Source organism: Elephas maximus, chromosome 5, assembly GCF_024166365.1.
Source record: "Elephas maximus indicus isolate mEleMax1 chromosome 5, mEleMax1 primary haplotype, whole genome shotgun sequence".
NCBI lineage: Eukaryota > Metazoa > Chordata > Mammalia > Proboscidea > Elephantidae > Elephas > Elephas maximus.
In genome coordinates, this window is record NC_064823.1 from 150793253 (window position 1) to 150814397 (window position 21145).

Genomic DNA, 21145 nt, shown 5'->3' on the forward strand with positions numbered 1-21145 from the left:
AAATCAGCCTCAGAAGCAAAACAACCAGAATGCTCCTTACCAGTGAGGATGACAAGGAGACTTTACCTTGCTTACTTTGGGCACGTCATCAGGAAAGACCAGTCGCTGGAAAAGGACATGGCTGGTAACGTGGAGAGCCAGCAAAAACCAGGGAAGCCCTCAATGAGATAGATTAACACAATAGCCAAAATAACGGACTCAGTACCACATCAATGATCAGTACCTGGCAACGTTTCTTTGTATTATACATGAGTGGGGTGAATCAGAGATGACTCCGGGGCACCTAACAACAACAAAGAGAGATGAATATATTTGTATCTTTCTATGGCATTTAGAGTACAATTCAAAGTCCTGAGAGAACAGCAGGCCCTCTGTCTCACCAGGATACAGCCACACTGGTCTCACAGTGTCTAGGACAGGCCAAACTCTTGACAGACTCAGGGCATTTGTGCTACTTCCTTTGCCTGAAATACTATTCCCATGGATTTCCATATGGCGGGCTGATTCTTGTCCTTCTAAAGTTTGCTGAAAAATCACTTCTTTCCCTGGCTATCCCCTCTAAGTTATGCATTTTCTCCCATTTTCTTTTCCTCACTAATCTCTTCATTTCATGTCACTTAACAACAGCTAAATGGCAGTAGGGGACGTCTGTGGGTTTTGCTGTCCAGCATCCATTCCCCTTTCTTGAATCAACAGAACTGCACTTTAGTTTTTGGGAGCACAAGTGCTTTAGGGCAATCTGACTTTACCCCAGGGCTTCAGGGCAGGACCAAATGACTTAGACTAAAGCAATCAGTGAGTACCATTGGTGGCATAGTGGTTAAGAGCTAGGCTGCTAACCAAACGATCAGCAGTTCAAATCCACCAGCCGCTCCTTGGAAACACTTTCGGGCAGTTCTACTCTGTCCTGTAGGGTCACTAGGAGTCAGAATCGACTTGATGGCAATGGGTTTTGTTTGTTTTTTTGGTCCATAGTGACTGGCTCAAGGATGGATTCATGACTCAAATCAGGCAGTGTCCACTAAGCCCCTGCTGTCGAGTTGATTCCGACTCACAGTGACCCTATAGGACAGGGTAGAACTGCCCCCACAGAGTTTCCAAAGAGCGCCTGGCAGATTCGAACTGCCGACCTTTTGGTTAGCAGCTGTAGCACTTAACCACTATGCGACCAGGCAGTGTAGGCTAATGAAATTCAATTCTGGGCCTTAAAATGAATTATTGAAGAAGTAGCTTCCCCTCTCCTGTGGACATGAGTCAGGTAAGATGGCTTGAGTCAGGACTAGCTGTAGCATTCATCTTATAGCCAACAAAGAGAAAAGGGGATGTGTGTGTATGTTTGTGTGTATGTGTGTGTATGTATGTGTATGTGTGTTTGTATGTGCATGTAGGCATATGTATGTATGTGGGTGTGTTTATATGTAGGTGTGTATATGTATGTGTGTCCCTTCTTCATAATTATCATTTGAGCACCTGGACCAATCTATACCTAAAGCCAGCTCTGCTGATAGACACTTCAGTTACATAGCCTATACATCTCTTTTGCTTACTCAGTTTGAATTGGGTTTGCTGTCATGTTACAAAAGTCATCAATAAAGATGTGATTGTTTAGTGTCCGTATTTTTTACTAGACTAAAAGCTTTATGAGGACAGAAATTAGGTCTTATTCTTCACTGTATTGCTAGGATCATGTATGTTGTTGTTATCGTTGTCAGGTGCCATTGAGTTGGTTACAACTCATAGCAACCCTATGAGTTGTAACCAACAGAATGAAATGCTGTCTGGTCCTGCACCATCCTCATGATCTTTTGTTATGCTTGAGCCCATTGTTGCAGCCACTGTGTCAATTCATCTCCTGTACGGTCTTCCTCTCTTTCACTGACCCTCTACTAAGCATGATGTCCTTCTCCAGGGTCTGGTCCCTACAGATAAGATGTGCAAAGTATGTGAGATGAAGTCCCGCCATTCTCACAACTAAGGAGCATTCTTACTGTACTTCTTCCAAGACAAACTTGTTTGTTTTTCTGGCAGTCCATAGTATATTCAATATCCTTCATCAACACCACAATTCAAATGCATCAATTCTTCTTCAGTCTTCTTTATTCATCGCCCAGCTTTTGCATGCATATGAAGCGATTAAAAATACCATGGCTTCGGTCAGGTGCACCTTAGTCCTCAAAGTGACATCTTTACTTTTTAACAATTTAAAGATTTTTTACCATGGATTTGCCCAATGCAATACATTGTTTGATTTCTTGACTGCTGCTTCCATGGGTGTTGATTGTGAATCCAAGCAAAATGACCAAATAAGAAGGCCAAGTTCAGTACTAGTATAAAACAAGTTTTTAATAAGTACTTATTGAATGGATAAATATGGTGTGCTATCAAACATCAAGGGGGTTCCAGCCCTCCCCAGCTGCAGTGTCAGTGGCTCAGACTGCTTGAAGTACTGAAAAGAGACAGGAGGGGCTGGGTTGTGTTTCCAAATGATGATAAATGCTGCAGGATTTGCTTGCAGTTTTTCTTTTTAAATAAAGAGTTGTGTTCCTGGATAGATCTAAATGATGGCTGTGTGGTGAGGCAGCCCGTGGGCTACGAGAGTAGGAGCAGAATGCCAAACATCACCAGAAGCCCTGTCTTCTCCTGCAGTTGAAACCACCCTGGGGCTGCTGACACTGAATCATAGAATCAGAATTTTCAAATTAAAATGGACCCTAGAGATTCTTACCTTTATTTTACAGATGCAGAAACTTATGCTCATATATTTTAAAATTTTACCAGGGTTCTAAATTTGTTCATGAGAGAAGAATCAGAACTAGGGTGGATTTGACCCTACACCACAATTCTTCATGACTTTCTACTTCCTCCCTCCTTGTCATCCTCCTTTCCTCCTTGTTTTCTTTCCTTCCTTCTTTCCTTCTTTTTCTCTTTTTTTTTTTCCTTCTCTTTCTTTCATTTCAAATACCTTCGCAGATGACCTTCCCCCCCCCTTCAGACACAGCTGTAATGCTTGGACCACACTTATAATGAAGCTATCAAATATAACATGATTTCTGCTTTCAAGTATTTCGTGCTCTATTAGAAAATGGAAATGAGGTAAAAGACAATTATAACATGTGTGAACTATCAAAGGCTATTGAAACCCATTTTGGGGATACCATATCCAGTCTACTGCCTGAGGTAGGTGAGTGATAGTGAAAGGCGGCCAGATAGAAGGTAATAGAGGGCTTGTTATTTAGTTACTTTGGAGTGGGCCTTGACTCATGGCAACCCTGACTTACAGTAACTCTGATTCATGGCTACCAAGACACATGATGGCCCCATGCACAACAGAGTGAAAAGCTGACTGGTCCGGTATTATCCCCATGATTGGCTGCTGACTGGATTATTCTGCTCCATAGGATTTTCATTGGCTGATTTTTGTAAGTAGATCTCCAGGCCTTTCCTCTTAGTCTGTCTTAGTCTGGAAGCTCTGCTGAAACTGGTTACACATCATAACAACACACACGTTTCCACGGGCAGGCTGGGGATGGCTGCATATGAGGTGCATTGGCCAGAATCGAACCCAGGTCTCCTACATGGAAGGTGAGAATTTTACCATTGACCCCTCATTGCCCCTAATGAGGGAAGACTTGTACAGGTAGATTGTAAATGAGTCCTGAAGTTTGCCTCCAGCGATAGCTACAAAAACAACAGAGACCAGGTTTAAGACTGCTGTGAATAATTAAACATTGCAGGGTATGGTTTTCCAGACGGATGTGAGAGAGAGAGGGAGAAAGAGAGAGAGGGAGAGACTAGGCTGAAAAGGTACTTGGGGACTGGATATAAATGGCCTTGCTGGATTTACAGGGATGCTCAGCTTTATCACAGGCACAGAAAGCCTTTGAGGAGTTATGAGCAGGAGAGAAATATGGTCAGATGTGCATTATGGGAAGACCATTCTCATTGCTCAGATTGATGGGCAGACACCACCGATAACAGGGAGACCAGTTAGGAGGCTGCATCAGTAATCCAAGGGCGGGCTGGTGGGGGCTGGCAAGGGTGTGACAGCAGAGGCTGCTGTGACAAGACAACCTGACACTCTGATTCTTCACCGTCCTCCCTCTCTCCTCACCTTTAATGATTTCTGAACGTTCTGAAGTGGAACTTTTGGCAGATGGCATTTTAAGAAAAAATGATTCCACAGCCCCAGGTTCCAATCTGATTTATATATATTTTTTCCTACCAGAAGGAGATGAGGATGCAGTACCTTCTTAGGTAATTAATGATTCAATATGGTGCCTTTGCAAAGTAAAACTGAAGCTGCTGGGAGCCTCATTTGCAGCCATAAGAATTCAAGGGGTACAAGAAGGCTGATTCGTGATCCTTGCTTTCTCACAGTAAAAATAAAACTGGTTACAAAGAACTGAGAATGAGACTGTGTCTTGCGGAAGTAACGTTTCTGACATTTTGCTGAGTGTTTACCACAAATATTCAAATTTGTCGTTCTGACAGTCTTTAGAAAAATGGGGATTAAATATTATTTTGGTTCCACAATATTTGTATGCACATTTATATTCATACATAATTGATGGAAAATTAAAAGATTTCTGAGCCCCCTTCATATTCACGTTTTAAATTAAGGGTTCTGATGGTAGATAATGGAATAAAGCCCTGGGAGCTTTTACTTTGAGAGGAAAATCTTTTAAAGAGTGGTAATATCTTTTTCCTGTAGAGAGAACGTGCCCATAATTTATATTCTAGGGCCTGTTGGTGAATTCAACATTTAGAGAAGAATTATTGCTCAAATAATCCTAGATAACATTTGCATGTCCCTTGAAATCTTACAGATGCATTATTCTATTAAAATATTTTAATAATCTTATTGATATTAATATTTCCCTATTTCACAGATGGGACCAGAATTCTGCTCACTGTTTAATCTCAGACAAGTTAACAAACCTTCGAGCTTCAGTCTTCTCATCTATGTTGTTGTTGTTAGCTGTCACCAAGTGGACCCTTAACTCATGGCAACCCTATGCACAAAGGAATGAAAAACCGCCCAGTCCTGTGCCATTTCCATGATCAGTTGCGTATTGGACAATGTTCCGATGTGATCCATAGGATTGTCACTGATCGACTTTTCCAGAGTAAATCACCAAGACTTTCCTCCTAGTTTGTCTTAGTCTGTAAGTTCCACAGAAGCATGTTTAGCATCTAGCAACCTGCAAGCCTCCACTGACAGAAAGATAGCAGCCGTGTGGGACGTATATTGGCTGTCAATGGAACCTGGGTTTTGCACATAAAAGGGGAGGATGCTACTACTAAACCAGCAACGCCTCATTGCCTCATCTGTAGATGGAGCGTATTATTCCTGTGTTAGGGGGCTTATTTTGAGGATTACAGGGTCCAGATACAGGGCCTAACCATAGACAAGTAGAACATGTTTTTATTATCACCATCTCTCCATTAACACCTGCTTTTTAATTCTGACTTTCTGGTTTCTATTTTAATAACCTTTGAGTCATTCTAAGTCTCAACATTCCCTTGTTATACAAGTTATTCCTTCACAATGACAAACCTATTTTTCTCCTTTCCATTCCTGTACCCTTGGTCTTGCACACATTTCTATGAGGTTGCTTCAGTGGTACCTAGCTAGCCTTCACTGTACCATCTTTTCATTCACTCCACCCTTCACAATAATCCCAACTGGATCTTCCAAAAGATGAATCTGATTACATTACTTTTCTGATGGCACCTCAATGTCTATAGAATTAGAACATATTCTACCCCTGTCACTTAAGAACCTCTGTACCCAGGTACCTTCTAATTTTTACTAAGTATTTCTTATGAATGCTAAAACAAGAACAGCTTTCCTTGATGTGATTAATTCACAGAGTCTAAGATGTCCATATGCATTTGGTATGAGGGCTATTTAAATGTGTTACAGTGGAAGTGTCATGGCTCTGTGCATTGGGGAAATACATTTTTTATGTTCTAAAAGGAAATGCCTATTCAAAAAGGGGTGCACACCTGTTAGAATGGATAAAGTAAAAAACACAACGTCAAGTGCTGTTAAAGATATGGAGCAACTGGATCACTCATCCATTGCTATCAGAAATGCAAAATGGTACAGTTTGGCAGCTTTTGATATATTTAAGGGTGCATTTACTGCATGATCCAGCAATCCAACTCCCAGATATTGACAAATGAGAATTAAAAAGGTTTGCACATAAACCTGTCCACAAAGCTGTACATTTATTTGTAATGGCCACAAACTGGAAACAAGCCAAATGTCCTTTAATGGGTGAATGGATTAAAAACTGTGGTATATTGATATAATGGAATACTATTCAGCAATAAAAAGAACTAATGATATATTACAACAACTTGGAAGGACCTCAAGGACATTATGCTTAATGATGAAAACTGATCTCAAAAGGTCCTGTGCTATAGGATCCATTTATATAACATTCTAAAAATGAAAAATTACACTGATGGAGAACATACCAATGGTTGTTGGAGACTAGGGTCGGGGAAAGGATGTGTCTATAAGAGGTAGCGGAAACCCTGGTGGCATAGTGGTTAAGTACTACAGCTGCTAACCAAAACGTCAGCAATTCAAATCCACCAGGTGCTCCTTGGAAACTCTACGGGACAGTTCTGCTCTGTCCTATAGGTTCACAGTGAGTCAGAATCGACTCAGTGACAACAGGTTTGGTGTATTTATTTATTTGTTATAAGAGGTAGCACGAGGGAGTTTTTTGTGGTCATGAAGAAGTTCTGTATCCTGATTGTCTTGATGGTTATACAAATCTACACATGTGATAAAATTATATACAACTACACATCAAAAGGAAACCCCGATGGTGAGGTGGTTAAGAGCTATGTCTGCTAACCAAAAGACTGGCAGCTCAAATCCACCAGGTGCTCCTTGGAAACTCTATGGGGCAGTTCTACTCCATCTATAGGGTTGTTATGAGTTGGAATTGACTCGATGGCAACAGCATCAGCCACACAACAAAATAAAGAGAAAAAAAAATGAGTGCATGTAGAAACTGGTGAATTTTAAAGAAAGTATGTACGATAGCTTAATTGTTAGTATGGTGTCAATGGTTACCATAGTTATGGAAGATGGCATCATTGGAAGAACTGAAGGAACTCTCTGTACTATTTTTTGCAACTTCTGTGTGAGTTCTAAATTATTTCAATTTTTTTTTAATTGTGAGAGAGGTAGCTAAGATATTTTCGTTGCCATAACAAAGACTAAATAGCTAATTATGCAGAGAGAATGCAGACATAAAACTCTCTTGCCAACATATCAGAGAACTGTGGCATCGCCATCATTTTCATTAACAGAACAACAAAAGCACACGGGAAGGAAGCAAAGTTTATTTTTTCAGAGCTCAACTGATAGAGACTCAGTCTTTAAAGCTTGTATTTTTGGGCAAATGTGTAAGTCCAGCTTAAGAGCTTTCTAGAGCAAGAAGTAGTTCCATACAATAGTGCAGGACAATTTCAATATGTCACCAAGAATGGGAACTATGCTGGGAAAAGCCAGAAACATGGCAAGCCCACGTTCTCCTACAATAGCAATTTGAGAGCTGATTTAGTGGTCGTATCCTAGAAACTGTCCACAAATTCTGAAATTTAGAGAGGAAAAAAAAAAAATCACACCCACACTGATTAAAAAAGCCAGCTGGTTGAATAGGTTAAATACACCTTAGCCTCTACTGGGATGACAGATGTCATAGTAAGATAATTATGATAGCCTTAAAAGAAAATTTTTTTTTTTTTTTTAATAGAGGAGAAACCTGAGGCTATCAGAACACACTGTATATATTCTAGAATTTTCAGGGCATATCTTGGCACTTTAGACCATATAGAAAGCAGATTTTTTTTTTCCAAAGGCTGAGTTTAACCTCATCCTTTTGCATTAATTCATTCATTTATATGTTCATTTGTTGAACTAATATTAATTGATTCTTTATATATCATGAACTATATATGCCAGTGGCTGAGGATACAACAGTGACAATGAACAAGACAGAAAGATCTCATGAAAAATACAGCGGAAGAAAAACCCACTACTCAAATAACTGCAAAAAGTTACTAAAATTATGACAAGTGCAAAATAGGACATTGGCATATTATGAAAATACATAATAGGGGAGCTGATGAATATTAGAGTCAAAGATAGCTTCCTAAAATGAGTCCCTTCCACCCTAAACTTCCATTTCACCCAATACCAGGTTGTATTAAAAAAAAAAAAAAAAAAAGCAGCAGTGGTTCAGTGAGGTAGATGTGGGGCCCTAGATATATCTCAATCACAGTCACGATCCAAGATAAGAAGGATCCCTGAGATGGAGTGTAGGAGCACAAGAGTGGAGCATGATGATGGGGACTCAGGAGAGATAATTCTACTCCCACCTCTCTCATTTGTCAGTTTGTCATATTGTGGTGGCTTGCGTGTTGCTATGATGCTAGAAACTATGACACTGATATTTCGAACACCATCAGGATCATTCTTTGTGAACAGGTTTCTGCAGGCTGTGACAGACTAGGATGAACATTTTAGCAATCCACTTCCAAAATTAGCCAATCAAAGTATTATATATAATAACAGAATATTGTCCTATATTGTGGTGGAAGATAAGCCCCCTTCCCTTAAAGCTTAATGTACTCATACATACCAATGACCATAAAGATGGTACAAGATCATGCAATGTCACCATGAGTTGAGGCCAACTTGACAGCAGTTTACAATGCTAACAACAATTCTGTGTACCCATAGAGAAGGACAGGTTACTGGTTCCTGTGAGGTCTTTTTGGGATATCAGGTCTAGTTCTTGAGCTGGTGGCCATGGGCAGCCCTGACATCCCTGATGCCAAGGGAGAACTGGGGAACAAGTAGAGCTGGTTCTTGGAAACACACGGCACATCAGCGAACTGTGTAGGGGACAGATATTTGGTCTCAGGAGTTTAGAGTCTGAATAGGGAAACTGTGGCTAGAAGAAGACTCCTACCTAAGGTTGAGTCTGAAGTTTATGGATTAATCTTTTTGTTTAGTATACGCTCCTTTCTAAACTTTGAGGAATCCTTCGGCTTCCTTCCAAATTTCCCCAACTTTGCTGCCATGAGTCCACCTGTAGGTAGTTCTCAACCAGTCCTGACGTGGGGCAGGACAGGTTTAAGCAGCAGGTTTAAGTCAGTTTAGCAAGAATTTGAAGATCTGGTTGATAAGCGACCAAGTCCTTATAGACCTCAAGTGTAAACTGGCCCTTTCATTGTGATATCCTTTGTGCCAAGGAATGGGAACAAGTTCCCCAGGGGCTCAAGGTAGTGTTTAAGCAACAACCCCCTACTCTCACTAAAGACACCCTTTCTGACCAATCCTGAACCACTGTCCAAGGATGGAAAGATTTTTTTTTTTTTAATGCAGAAGTCTGTAGTCTGTTTGCTATTCAGAACATCAAGAGCAGAGCTTGTTAAGGTGACAACAAAAGCCTCTCCATTTTTCCTTTCCCAAAGTTTTCATCACATTTTCTCTCCAATGGTCACAAGTGTACAAAAATCATTGAGAGTTCCGATATCTGAGGGTTACCAAGATATGTTGGCAGGTTAGACCCCCATTCCCACCCCATCATGAACCTTGTCACACAAACTTAATCTAAAATCTAAAGAGATATATAAAAAAGGGAAAACACAAGATACAAAATGACAGAAGTTTCAGAGGAGGAAAATGTTACTGCCAGGTAAGGGAAAAGCTTCAATGAGGAAGTGGCAAATAAGCTAAGCGTTACAGAACTGGTAATACAGCTTCCATGGAGCTAAACTACTCGTATCTCCCTTCAAGAGAATCTGCTGCAAAAAAGCACTGTTGATTGGCAGCCTCCAGCTGCCATGTTCTCATTGTTAACTGCCATCAATTCAACCTGACTCATGGTGACCTTATGTACACAGAACAAAACACTACCTGATTCTGTGTCATCCTCACAATCGCCAGCATGCTCAGATCCATTGTTGAAGCTATTGTGTTTATCTATTACAGCAAGGATTTCCCTTGTCCTCATTGGCCCTCTACTTCACAAAACCTGATATTCTCCTCCAGCAATTGATCCTTCCTAATGACATGTCCAATGCAAGCAAGTCAGACAGTGTTCTATTGTGATCTAGAAGGTTCTTACTGGCTAATATTTGGAATTAGGCTGCCAGGTCTTTCTTCCTAGCCTATTTTAGTATGGGAGCTCTGTTGAAACCTGTCCCCCATGGGTGACGCTGGTGTTATCTGAAATACTGGTGGCACAATTTCCAGCACCACAGCAACATGCAAGCTACCATAGTACAGCAAACCGACAAAAGGGTGGTGGCCAGCTGCCAAACCTTCCCTTTGACTCTACCATAGCACTGGAAGATCATGATTCCCTAAGGCTGTTCCCAGCCAATGACTGAGTACAGTGGTGTTATTAGAAAAGGGCCATTTCTGCCCAGCATGGGGCTCCTCTAATGGAAAACCTTTGCTCACGGGCTCCTCATCGGCCTGGCTAAGACTTTCTTGGTGTTGTGCTGTGATTTGAGGCTTTTTATACCCAATATTTCTTCCTTCTTTCCTTTCACAGGTGTCAGAACAGGATCATGGTCTGAAGGCTCTTCCCACCTACTCTTGTACATCTAATTCATGTTGGTGTCGGCTTCTTGAAGAACTTGATCTTAGAATTAAAAAAAAAAATCATGCGTGATTCTGACTTAGCCCTTGGGTCCGTCCTTTATGTACTGTAGCTCTACAACCACCCATTCATTCATTTATACATTCATTTATCCATTCACCCATTTAATAAATCCTATCTGAGGACTGGAAACCCTGGTGGCGTAGTGGTCAAGTGCTACGGCTGCTAACCAAAGGGTCGGCAGTTCGAATCCGCCAGGTGCTCCTTGGAAACTCAATGGGGAAGTTCTACTCTGTCCTATAGGGTCGCTATGAGTTGGAATCGACTCCATGGCACTGGGTTTGGTCTTTTTTCTTTGGACCTGAGGACTTATAAGAGACACAACTACTTAATTGTAGTTAGGAGAGTATCCTCTGAAGCCCAAATATCTATGTTCAGATCTCAGTTCTAACCACTTACATCAATAGGCTTAAATCCTCTGTGATTCAGTTTCCTCATTTTTAAAAAGGGGTACTAGAATACCTATTCTGTAAAGTTTTGTGAGGATTTAAAAATAAAACATATAAAGAATTTAGAACAGAATCTGACACATAATATGTATTTAAAATAACTATTATTAATCAACAGTTCTCAGGGCAACACCCTGTGTTAGTATTTGGAGACACGGAAGTTAATAAAGAAGATATAGCACATACTATTTTTTTTTTTTATTATGGAGTTTACATTCTAGTGGAAAAGACAAAAAAGCAAGTAAATAGAAAATTAAAATAACCGTGCATGCTATTGAATGCTAGACAGAGGAAAAGGGAGGTGGAGCTGCGGGTGCTGAGCCAGTGGGGTGCTCTTAATTTGAGTGGCCAGGAAAAGTTTCTCTAGGAAAGAGCATTCCAGGTTGAGACAACTGCTTATGTAAAGGTCCTGAGGCAGGAAGGAACTTAGGGCATTTGAGAAAATGAAAGAAGAGCAAGATGTTCTTGGCAAATAGAGGCATCCTGGGATCTTATAATTACATGTACGTTGTAGACGTGTCTCCGACTGGCTCCTCAGTCCCACTTGCACAGTTTGGTCCAATTCCTCACTGATGCTTGGTATTACTAGAACATTTATCCAAGTTTTTTATGTGTTTCAGCCCCACGTATACCTTTACCCTACATTTCACCCAGGTATTCTTGTAGTAATCACCCTGACCATTCCCTGTTGATAAGCCAACTGCTGCTCCGTACTCATCCATGCAGTTAACCAATCGGTGATTCTGGGTAGGATCCAACTTAGAAGATAAGAGCATTAACTTTCGAGCCAGACTTCCTGAGGTCTCACCATCACTTGATTTTGTGCAGGTAACTTTGCCTCCCTGTGCTTCAAATTACAGGTTAGTGTATGGGGATTAAAAATGCCTTTTACATCATCAGGCTGCTGTGAGAGCTCAATGGATGAGTGTAAGTAAAACCAGAACTACTGTATACTACCGTATTACACAGTATACAGAACTACTATATGCACATTGTAAATGTTAGTTTTTATCGTCATCATAATCACCAACGCATGAGCCGCCTTTGTAACGCTATCTTTGGGAGCTTTTTAGTATTTCATCATGCCTTGCTGAACTTCTCTTTTTTTTCAACCCAGGAAAACTTTCTCACTGCCTTCCCTTGTACTGGGTTCTGCAATGGAGCTAGCACTCCCAATCAGGAGAGGGAAATTCAGAGCAGCATTGGGAATGCCTACACGTACACACACACACACACACACACACACACACAATCTACTCTTGGGACCCCAAGTACCATCTATAATAATGAATTTTCCTTCACCATATGACTCAGAGAGTAGACTCAATCTCTCTCCGTGTTGGTATTCTCCTCTATGTTCCATCATAAATGATAGTTTTAGGCGAAGCAACTGGCATTTTCAATAATCATGATCTTCAGTAAAATGGCATCTAATTTCGATGCTTTCAAAATGCAATTCCTTTCCAAGGCACAAAGCAGTCAGACTTCCTTTTCACTGAAGAGATTGCTAACACGATGACACTCAACCATAGGCTGCCTCTCACACACATATTGACAAGTGGGGTGCTTTCAACTGTCTCCACAGCTATCATCTCCTTTCCATTCACCTCTCTTACAGATTGGATTGAAATGGTAGCATTTCACTCAGTTGAGACCAGGGGTTTATGCAGATTGACAGATGTAATTATTGCATTCTCCTCCTGGCATGTGGTATCTAAGTAATAGTCTCCATATTTAGCCAGTATTAATCAGAGAAGAGTTCAATTGGTTGAAGAGAGACTTTTCACACAAGGCTCTGCCTAGAGGACTTATCCAATAAGCATGGCCCTGAATTCTTACTTGAGGATGACTTCTTGCCCCATGTAGTCTTCAAGCAGCAGTTATCACTCAAGGACACTTCATGTGAGGGTATTCTGGTTGACACAGTGATGGGCCTGCAGGAAGACCTCACTCTATACATTCTGGGAGGATGCAACAATGCAGGGACTTCTATCATAAAGGGATTCTCATGGATTGAATTGTGTCCCCCCCAAAATATGTGTAACAACTTGGTTAGGCCATGATCCCCAGTGTTCTGTGGTTGTCCTCCATTTTGTGATTGTAAGAGGATTAGGGTGGGATTATAACACCATCCTTACTTAGGTCAGCTCCCTGATCCAACATAAAGGGAGTTTCCCTGGGATGTGGCAAACAGAGAGTGGGAACCTCATACCACCAAGAAAGCAGCACCAGGAGCAGAGCATGTCCTATGGACCCAGGGTTCCTGCACCTGAGAAGCTCCTTGGCCAAGGGAAGTTTGAGGACAAGGACCTTCTTCCAGAGCAGGCAGAGAGAGAAAGCCTTCCTCTGGAGCTGACGCTCTGAGTTTGGACTTGTAACCTACTAAACTGTGAGAGAATAAATTTCTCTATGTTAAAGCCATCCACTTGTGGTATTTCTGTTATAGTCGTACTAGATGACTCACTAAGACAGGGAGTAATCAGAGAATGATGTCTGTAAGGAAACAAAATATGGATCATCACAATTTGGGGAGTTTAGTTAGTTGTTGTTGTTAGGTGCTGTTGAGTCAATTTTTGACCCCTTGTGACAGAGTAGAACTGCCCAATGGGGTTTTCTTGGCTGTACTCTCCATGAGAGTAGATTTCCAGGTTTTTATCCTGCAGAGATGCTGGGTGGGGTTTGAACTACCAACCTTTTGGTCAGCAGCTGAGTGTTTGACCTAAAAGCAGTAAAAAGGGTATACCAAAACATTGACTTGTTATTGTTGTTCCGTTTGTTTGTGGCAAGAAAATTGGAATCTTAGCTGTTTAGTATAATAATGAACCTTAGAGCTGATCTAGTCTACCTTCCTTCTCTGCTTATGTGACTGGAACATATCAGGCTTTTTCTATTAGCCTAGAGTCGTTTGCTTAGTTAGGGACACTTAAGAACTTACCTGGAGAAAGGAACTAAGATGTAAAGCAGCTTTATCAATGGCCAAATGCATTTGTCAGGGTTTTTAGGTTTATATCATTCTTGAGTCACAGAGATGGAGGGAACCTTCAAATATATATGGCCCAAGACCAGTTCTTCAACACCCCAAGAAGGGTGGTCCAATCTCTCCTTGAGGATTTTCGGTGAAGTATGGCCATCCAGCTTCAGGAAGAGCTAGAGACTGCAAAGTTAAGTGATTATGCTAGGCCAAGGGGAGATACCCATCTGCCTGATCCTTCTAATAATGGTAATAAGTAACAGTAATAGCAAAGGTAATGGTAATGATAACAGCAATAATGACTATGGTAGGATAAAAGCAATCCAATATTGAATTGTTACTCATTCCATACCAGGCCAAGTTTCAAGGTCTTTATATGCATCATTTTATTTAAACCTCTCTACAATTCTGTGCCACCATCATCTGTCAGCTGTCATACTGTGGTGGCTTACATGTTGCTATGATTCTGAAGCTATGCCAACAGTATTTTAAATACCAGCAAGGTCACCAAAGGTGAACAGGCTTCAGCAGAGCTTCCAGACTAAAACACACTAAGAAGAAAGGCCTGGTGATCTAATTCCAAAAATTTAGCCAATGAAAACTATCAGTCATTACAAAATATTATCCCGTATAGTGGTGGAAGATGAGCCCCCTAGGTTGGAAGACACTCAAAATACACAGTAGCTACAACAATGGACTTGAGCATACTAATGATCATTAAGATGGTGCAGAACCACGCAACATTTCACACTATTGTAAATGGGGTTATCATGAGTTGGAGCTAACTTGAAGGCAACTAAACAACAATTCTATGAACCAGGTGGCATTATTTTCTCAGCTTAGAAACGAGTACTGAAATGTTAGAAAAATCCCTCTGGGTCAAACAATGGTCTAGTGATAGAGCTATAATCATCTGATTGCAGCTTCTTTCTTACCCACAGTTCCATGCTATCATGTAATTCCTCACATGCTTGAATCACAAGTTCAAGGGGAACACGCAAGAGAGAGGGAGGGAGTAAGCGGAAGAGGATATTGAGCCAGAGTTCCTTCAGGAAAATGCCCATAATAAACAATAAAATATAGTATGTGGTCAGGCAGAAGTGAAAGCTCAACCCAGGGAGAAGTTAAAAGTGGATAAACGCAGCCAGTTAATTTTGATTCTCCAATTCCAGTAAGTCGTCTGCGGAGGTTCATCAAATGGCCCGCTGCCTCCCGTGTCTCGTTTGTTTTATTTTGTTTGTAGGCTCACCAGGCAGAAACTGGTCTCTTCTCTAAGGCACTCCCATAAAAGTTAAATAACACTGCTATTAAAAGACAGGAAGAAGGCTCATTGCATTTCCTCTGGAGACCTATTAACCAACATTCTGCCTCTAGTGTGACAGTCTTAAAAAGGAATAATTTCATTTTCTCACCAGATATGGTAAGTCTGTTTCAATTATTTGGGATCTTTCTCCATATCAGAAAAGTGGACAATCTGACTCATACCAAATATTTTAAGCATACCTAGGAAGGGAGGGAATGCTAAAAATAGCAACTCATTATGTGCCAAGCTGTGTACTAAGTATACAAACAAATAAAATGGAAAAAACAGCTGACATTGGGTCAGTTCCAATCTTACGTGCATCATGGGATCCCATGTGGGGCAGAGTAAAACTGTGCTCCACGGGGTTTTCAATGGCTGATGTTTTGGAACTATATACCCAGATATTTCTCCTGCAATGCCTCTGGATGGATTTCATCCTCTAATCTTTCAGTTAGCAGATGAGTACATTAATCTTTTTCACTACCCAGGGACTCCATACTAAGTAGTTTACCTGTATTAACCTAGTGGGTGCTCAAAAAAATCTGGTGATGTAGGTGTCATTGTTGCTGTTAAGTGACCTTGAGTCAGTTCCAATTCACAGCAACAAAACACTGCCTCGTCTTGTGTCATCCTCACAATCATTGCTATGGTTGAGCCCATTGTTGAAGCCACTGTGTCAATCCATCTTGTTGAGGGTCTTCCTCTTTTCCACCAACCCTCTATTTTATCAGGAGTCCTGGTGGAACAGTGGTTAAGAGCTAAGGCTGCTAACCAAAAAGTCGGCATTTTGAATCCACCAGCCTCTCTTTGAAAACATTGTGGGGCAGTTCTATTCTGTTCTATAGTGTTGCTATGAGTCAGAATCAACTCATTGTCAGTGGGTTTGGTTTCTACTTTATCAGGCTGAACATCCTTCTCCAGGAACTGGTCCCTCCTGATAACATGTCCAAAGTATGTGAGATGAAGTCTTCCCATCTATGCTTCTAAAGCCTTCTGGCTGTACTTCTTCCAAGACAGGTTTGTTCATTCTTCTGGAAGTCCATAGTATATTCAATATTCTTCACCAACAACATAGTTCAAATGGATCAATTCTCCTTTGGTCTTCCTTATTCATTGTCCAGCTTTTATATGCACATGAGGTGATTGAAAATACCATGGTTTGGGTCAGGTGCACCTTAGTCCTCAAAGTGACATCTTTGCTTTTTAGTACTTTAGAGAGGTCTTTTGCAGGAGATTTTCCCAATGCAATACGTTGTTTGATTTCTTGACTGTTGCTTCCAAAGGCATTGATTGTGGATTCAAGTAAAATGAAATCCTTGACAAGTTCAATCTTTTCTCCATTTATTATGATGTTGCTTATTGGTCCAGCTGTGAGGATTTTTTTTTTTTTTATGTTGAGGTGCAACCCATATTGAAAGCTATAGTCTTTGATCTTCATTAGCAAGTGTTTCAAGTCTTCTTCACTTTCAGCAAGCAAGGTTGCATCATCTGCATTTTGCAGGATGTTATATGAGTCTTCATCCAATCCTATGCTGTATTTTTTCTTCATAAAATCCAGCTTCTCAGATTATTTTCTCAGCATACAGATTAAGTACAGTGAAAGAATACAACCCTGATGCACACCTTTCCTGATTCTAAGCCACACAGTATGTCTTTGTTCTGTCTGAGCAACTGCCTCTTGTTCTACATACAGGTGCTGCATGAGCACAATTAGGTGTTCTAGAATCCTCATTCTTCACAATGCTTTCTATAATTTGTTATGATCCACACAGTCGAATGATTTACTTGTCAACCGTGATTTACAGTGGAGGAAACTACAGTGCAGAATGGTCATACAGGGGCCATTCCAGTAGCTAGAATATGGCAGAGCCAGGAGACCCATGCAACCTCATGTTAGAGCCAGATACTGGGAATTACAAAGAAGGGTACAAATTTAAAAGACTGGACATAGAATCCTTTCTAAGGAGCACAAATCTGGGCTGAGACATGAAAGATTGGGGCAGGCTGGGGGAAAAAAACATTTCAATCAGAAAGAATAAGCACAAAATTTCAAATTGGAAAAGAACTGCCACTTTCAAGGAAGAGCAGAAATGCTCTGATGGCTTGAGGATGATGTCTGAATGAGATTCCATTTCCTACCGTGGTTCCCAGGCCCCCACACAAACCCTGCTACTGTACCGACTGTCTATTCTGTCGAGTGGTTTGGAAACCTCAAGTAAGATGTGGACACAGAACTGCCTGTTGATTTTGCATTTTGGAGACTTGATAAGAGTGATATGCATGGGGTGGTGGTTGGCAGAAACCAGACAGAAAATGTGGAAACAGTAAATGGAGACTGGGATGAGCAGTTAGAAAATGCCAACTACTTTTTAAAAATGTTTTTAATTTTTTTCTTCCTGAGAAGGCTGCAGAAAGTGGATCAAAGGAGGGTTTGTGAAAGGAGGAGGAAAAATGTGTGAATATAAGTAGGATTGATCCAGCAGAGAGAAAGAGTCATGACGTACAAGAGAAGAGAGAGATTGATTATGTCCAGAAACATTAGTGCCTAACTTGATTCTACGTCTTTGGCTCAAAAGAATTTATGGACATCTAGGAACTGGGAATCATTCCATCCTGTTTGTCTTGTTTCCATCCTGCATTCGTCCCTTACTTGCATGAAAGAAAACACTATCAATATACAGTACGCATGTTGCTTTTATTTTTCAGTGGTTTCATTTTTTTCTCAAAGCTCAGTGATTGTTTTTCTTCTTTGTGATGAATAAGATAATAAGCCAATTAATTTATCACCTCATTCTCTCAATGAATATGATCGATCATCTTTTACATGTCAAATATGGTGCCAAACTGAATGACAGAGAGGTGAATCGTTTAAGACACCATATGATGACTACTTCCAAGAAGCTCTCATTGTTAGGTGATAATACGCAATATGTTACAGTGCACATCACAGTCTTGGCTTACCTTAATTGTTCAATAAATATAAGTGCACTTCTTATCTATGGGATTGGGAAGAGACAGGTAAACAAATGAGTCAGAATATTTAAGCTTTTTCAGAGCCTTTTTCCTATATCTGTTTCTCCTCTTTATCCTTTTCTTGAATGTTCATTTTTACAAAATTTTATATATATATACATAGAGCTCTAGTGGCACAGTGGTTAGGCATTCTGCTACTAACCAAAATGTCAGCAGTTCAGATCCACCAGCAGCTCTTTGGAAACGCTATGGGGCAGTTCTACTCTGTTCTATAGGGTCACTATGAGTCGGAACTGACTCGATGGCAATGTTTTTTTTTGTTGTTGTTGTTATATGTATACATACATACATATATAACCTGAGGAAAGATATTTATTCAGAATGTGTAACAACTTCTACAAATCAATACCAAGACTGATTTCCTAGTTTAAAAAAATGGGCAATTGATTCGTATAGACACTTCACAAAAAAGGATATATAAATGACACACGAACACAGAAAAAGTTGCTCTGTGTCATTAATCATCTGAGCAATACAAATTTTAACCATGGATATAGACCAGTATACACCCTGTCATCAAAAACCAGTTGCCATTGAGCTGACTCTGACTCATGGTGACCCATATTTGTCAGAGTAGAAATGTGCTCCATAGAGTTTTCAGTGGCTGATTCTTCAGAAGTAGATTGCCAGGTGTTACGTCCGAAGTGCCTCTGGGTAGATTGAACTTCCAACCTTTTGGATAGCAGTGTACTGTATTAACCATTTGCTCTACTCACGGAATCCTCACACCCTCTAGAATAGCTCATATTCCAAAGACTGGTAAAAAAATGCTGTTGAGAATATGCAGCAGCTATAATGCTCACATATCACTGGGAGGAGTGTAAAATGCTACTACCGATTTAACACTGTTTGGTAGTTGAACCTACAGCTACTCAAAGACCAAGCAATTTCCACTGCTAAGTATTTCCACTCTCAGAAGAAATAATGCATGTTCACAAGAAGACTTTTATAAGAAAAGTTTATAGCAGCTTTATTCATTATCAAAAACCTGTTGTTGTCCAGTCAATTCTGACTCACAGTGGCCCAATGAGGCAGAGTAGAACTGCTCCACAGGGTTTCCAAGGTTGTAATCTTTCCAGAAGCAGAATGCCACATCTTTCTCCCACGAAGCGGCTGGTGGGTTCAAACCACCAATCTTTTGGTTAGTAGCTGAGCCCTTTATGACACTGTGTTACTAGGCCCCATTTATCCATAACGTTGATGTTGTTGTCAGATGCTATCGACTCATAGCAACCCTATGTACAACAGAATGAAACACTGCCTAGTCCAACATCATCTTTACAATTGTTCTTTTACTTGAGCCCATTGTTGCAGCCACTGTGACAGTCCATCTCCTTGAGGGTCTTCCTCTTTTTCACTGACCATCTAGCAATCATAACGTCCTTCTCCAAGGACTGGTCCCTGCTAATAACATGTCCAAAGTATGTGAGAAGTAGCCTTACCATCCTGGCTTCTAAGGAGCATTCTAGTTGTATTTCTTCCAAGACAGATTTGTTTGTTCCCCTGGCAGTCCATGGCATATTCAATACTCTTTGACAAAACCACAATTGAAAGGCACCAATTCTTCTTCAGTCTTCTTTAATCATTGTCCAGCTTTCACATACATATGAGGCGATTGAAAGCACCATGGCTTGGGTCAGGCACACCTTAGTCCTTAAAGTGACACCTCTGCTTTTCAACAAGTTAAAGAGATCTTTTGCAGCAGATCTGCCCAGTGCAATGTGTCGTTTGATTTCTTAACTGCAACTTCCAAGGGCTTTGATTGTAGATCCAGGTAAAATGAAATCTTTGACAACTTCAATCTTTTCTCCATTTATCCCGTCATTGTTTATTGGTCCAGTTGTGAAGATTTTTGTTTTCTTTATGTTAAGGTGCTATTCATACTGAAGGCTGTAGTTCAATTTCTCTTCACTTTCACCAAGCAATGTTTTACCTGTGCATCACAGATTGTTAATTAGCCTTCCTCCAATCCTGATGCTGTGTCCTTCCTCATGTAGTCCAGCTTCTCTGATTATTTGTACAGTGAAAGGATACAACCCTGACACACACATCTGATTTTAAACCACTCAGTATCCCTTTGTTCCGTTGGAATGAGTGCTGTTGGTCTCTTTTACAGGTTCCTCATGAGCACAATTAAATGTTCTTCAATTCCCATTCTTCACAATCTTATCCATAACTTGTTATGATCCACACAGTGTAATGCCTTTGCATAGTCAATAGAACACAGGCAAACATCTTTCTGGTATTCTTTGCATTCAGCCAAGATCCATCTGAAATCATCAGTGATATACCTCGTTCCACATCCTCTTCTGAATCTGGTTTGAATTTCTGGCAGTTCCCTGCTGATATACTGCTGCAATCATTTTTGGAACATCTTCAGTACAATTTTACTTGCATGTGATATTAATGATATTGTTTGATAATTTCTTCATTTGGTTGGATCACCTTTCTTGGAATAGGCATAAATATGAATCTCTTCCAGTTGGTTGGTCAGGTAGTTGTCTTCCAAATTTCAGCTCATCAATGCCTGGGATATTGATTTTTGTTTATTCCATTTCATTTTTGACCACTTCCAATTTTCCTAGACTCATAATTTGTACACTCCACATTCTGATTATTAATGGATGTTTGCAGCTGTTTCTTCTCATTTTGAGTCATGCCACATCAGCAAATGAAGGTCCCCAAA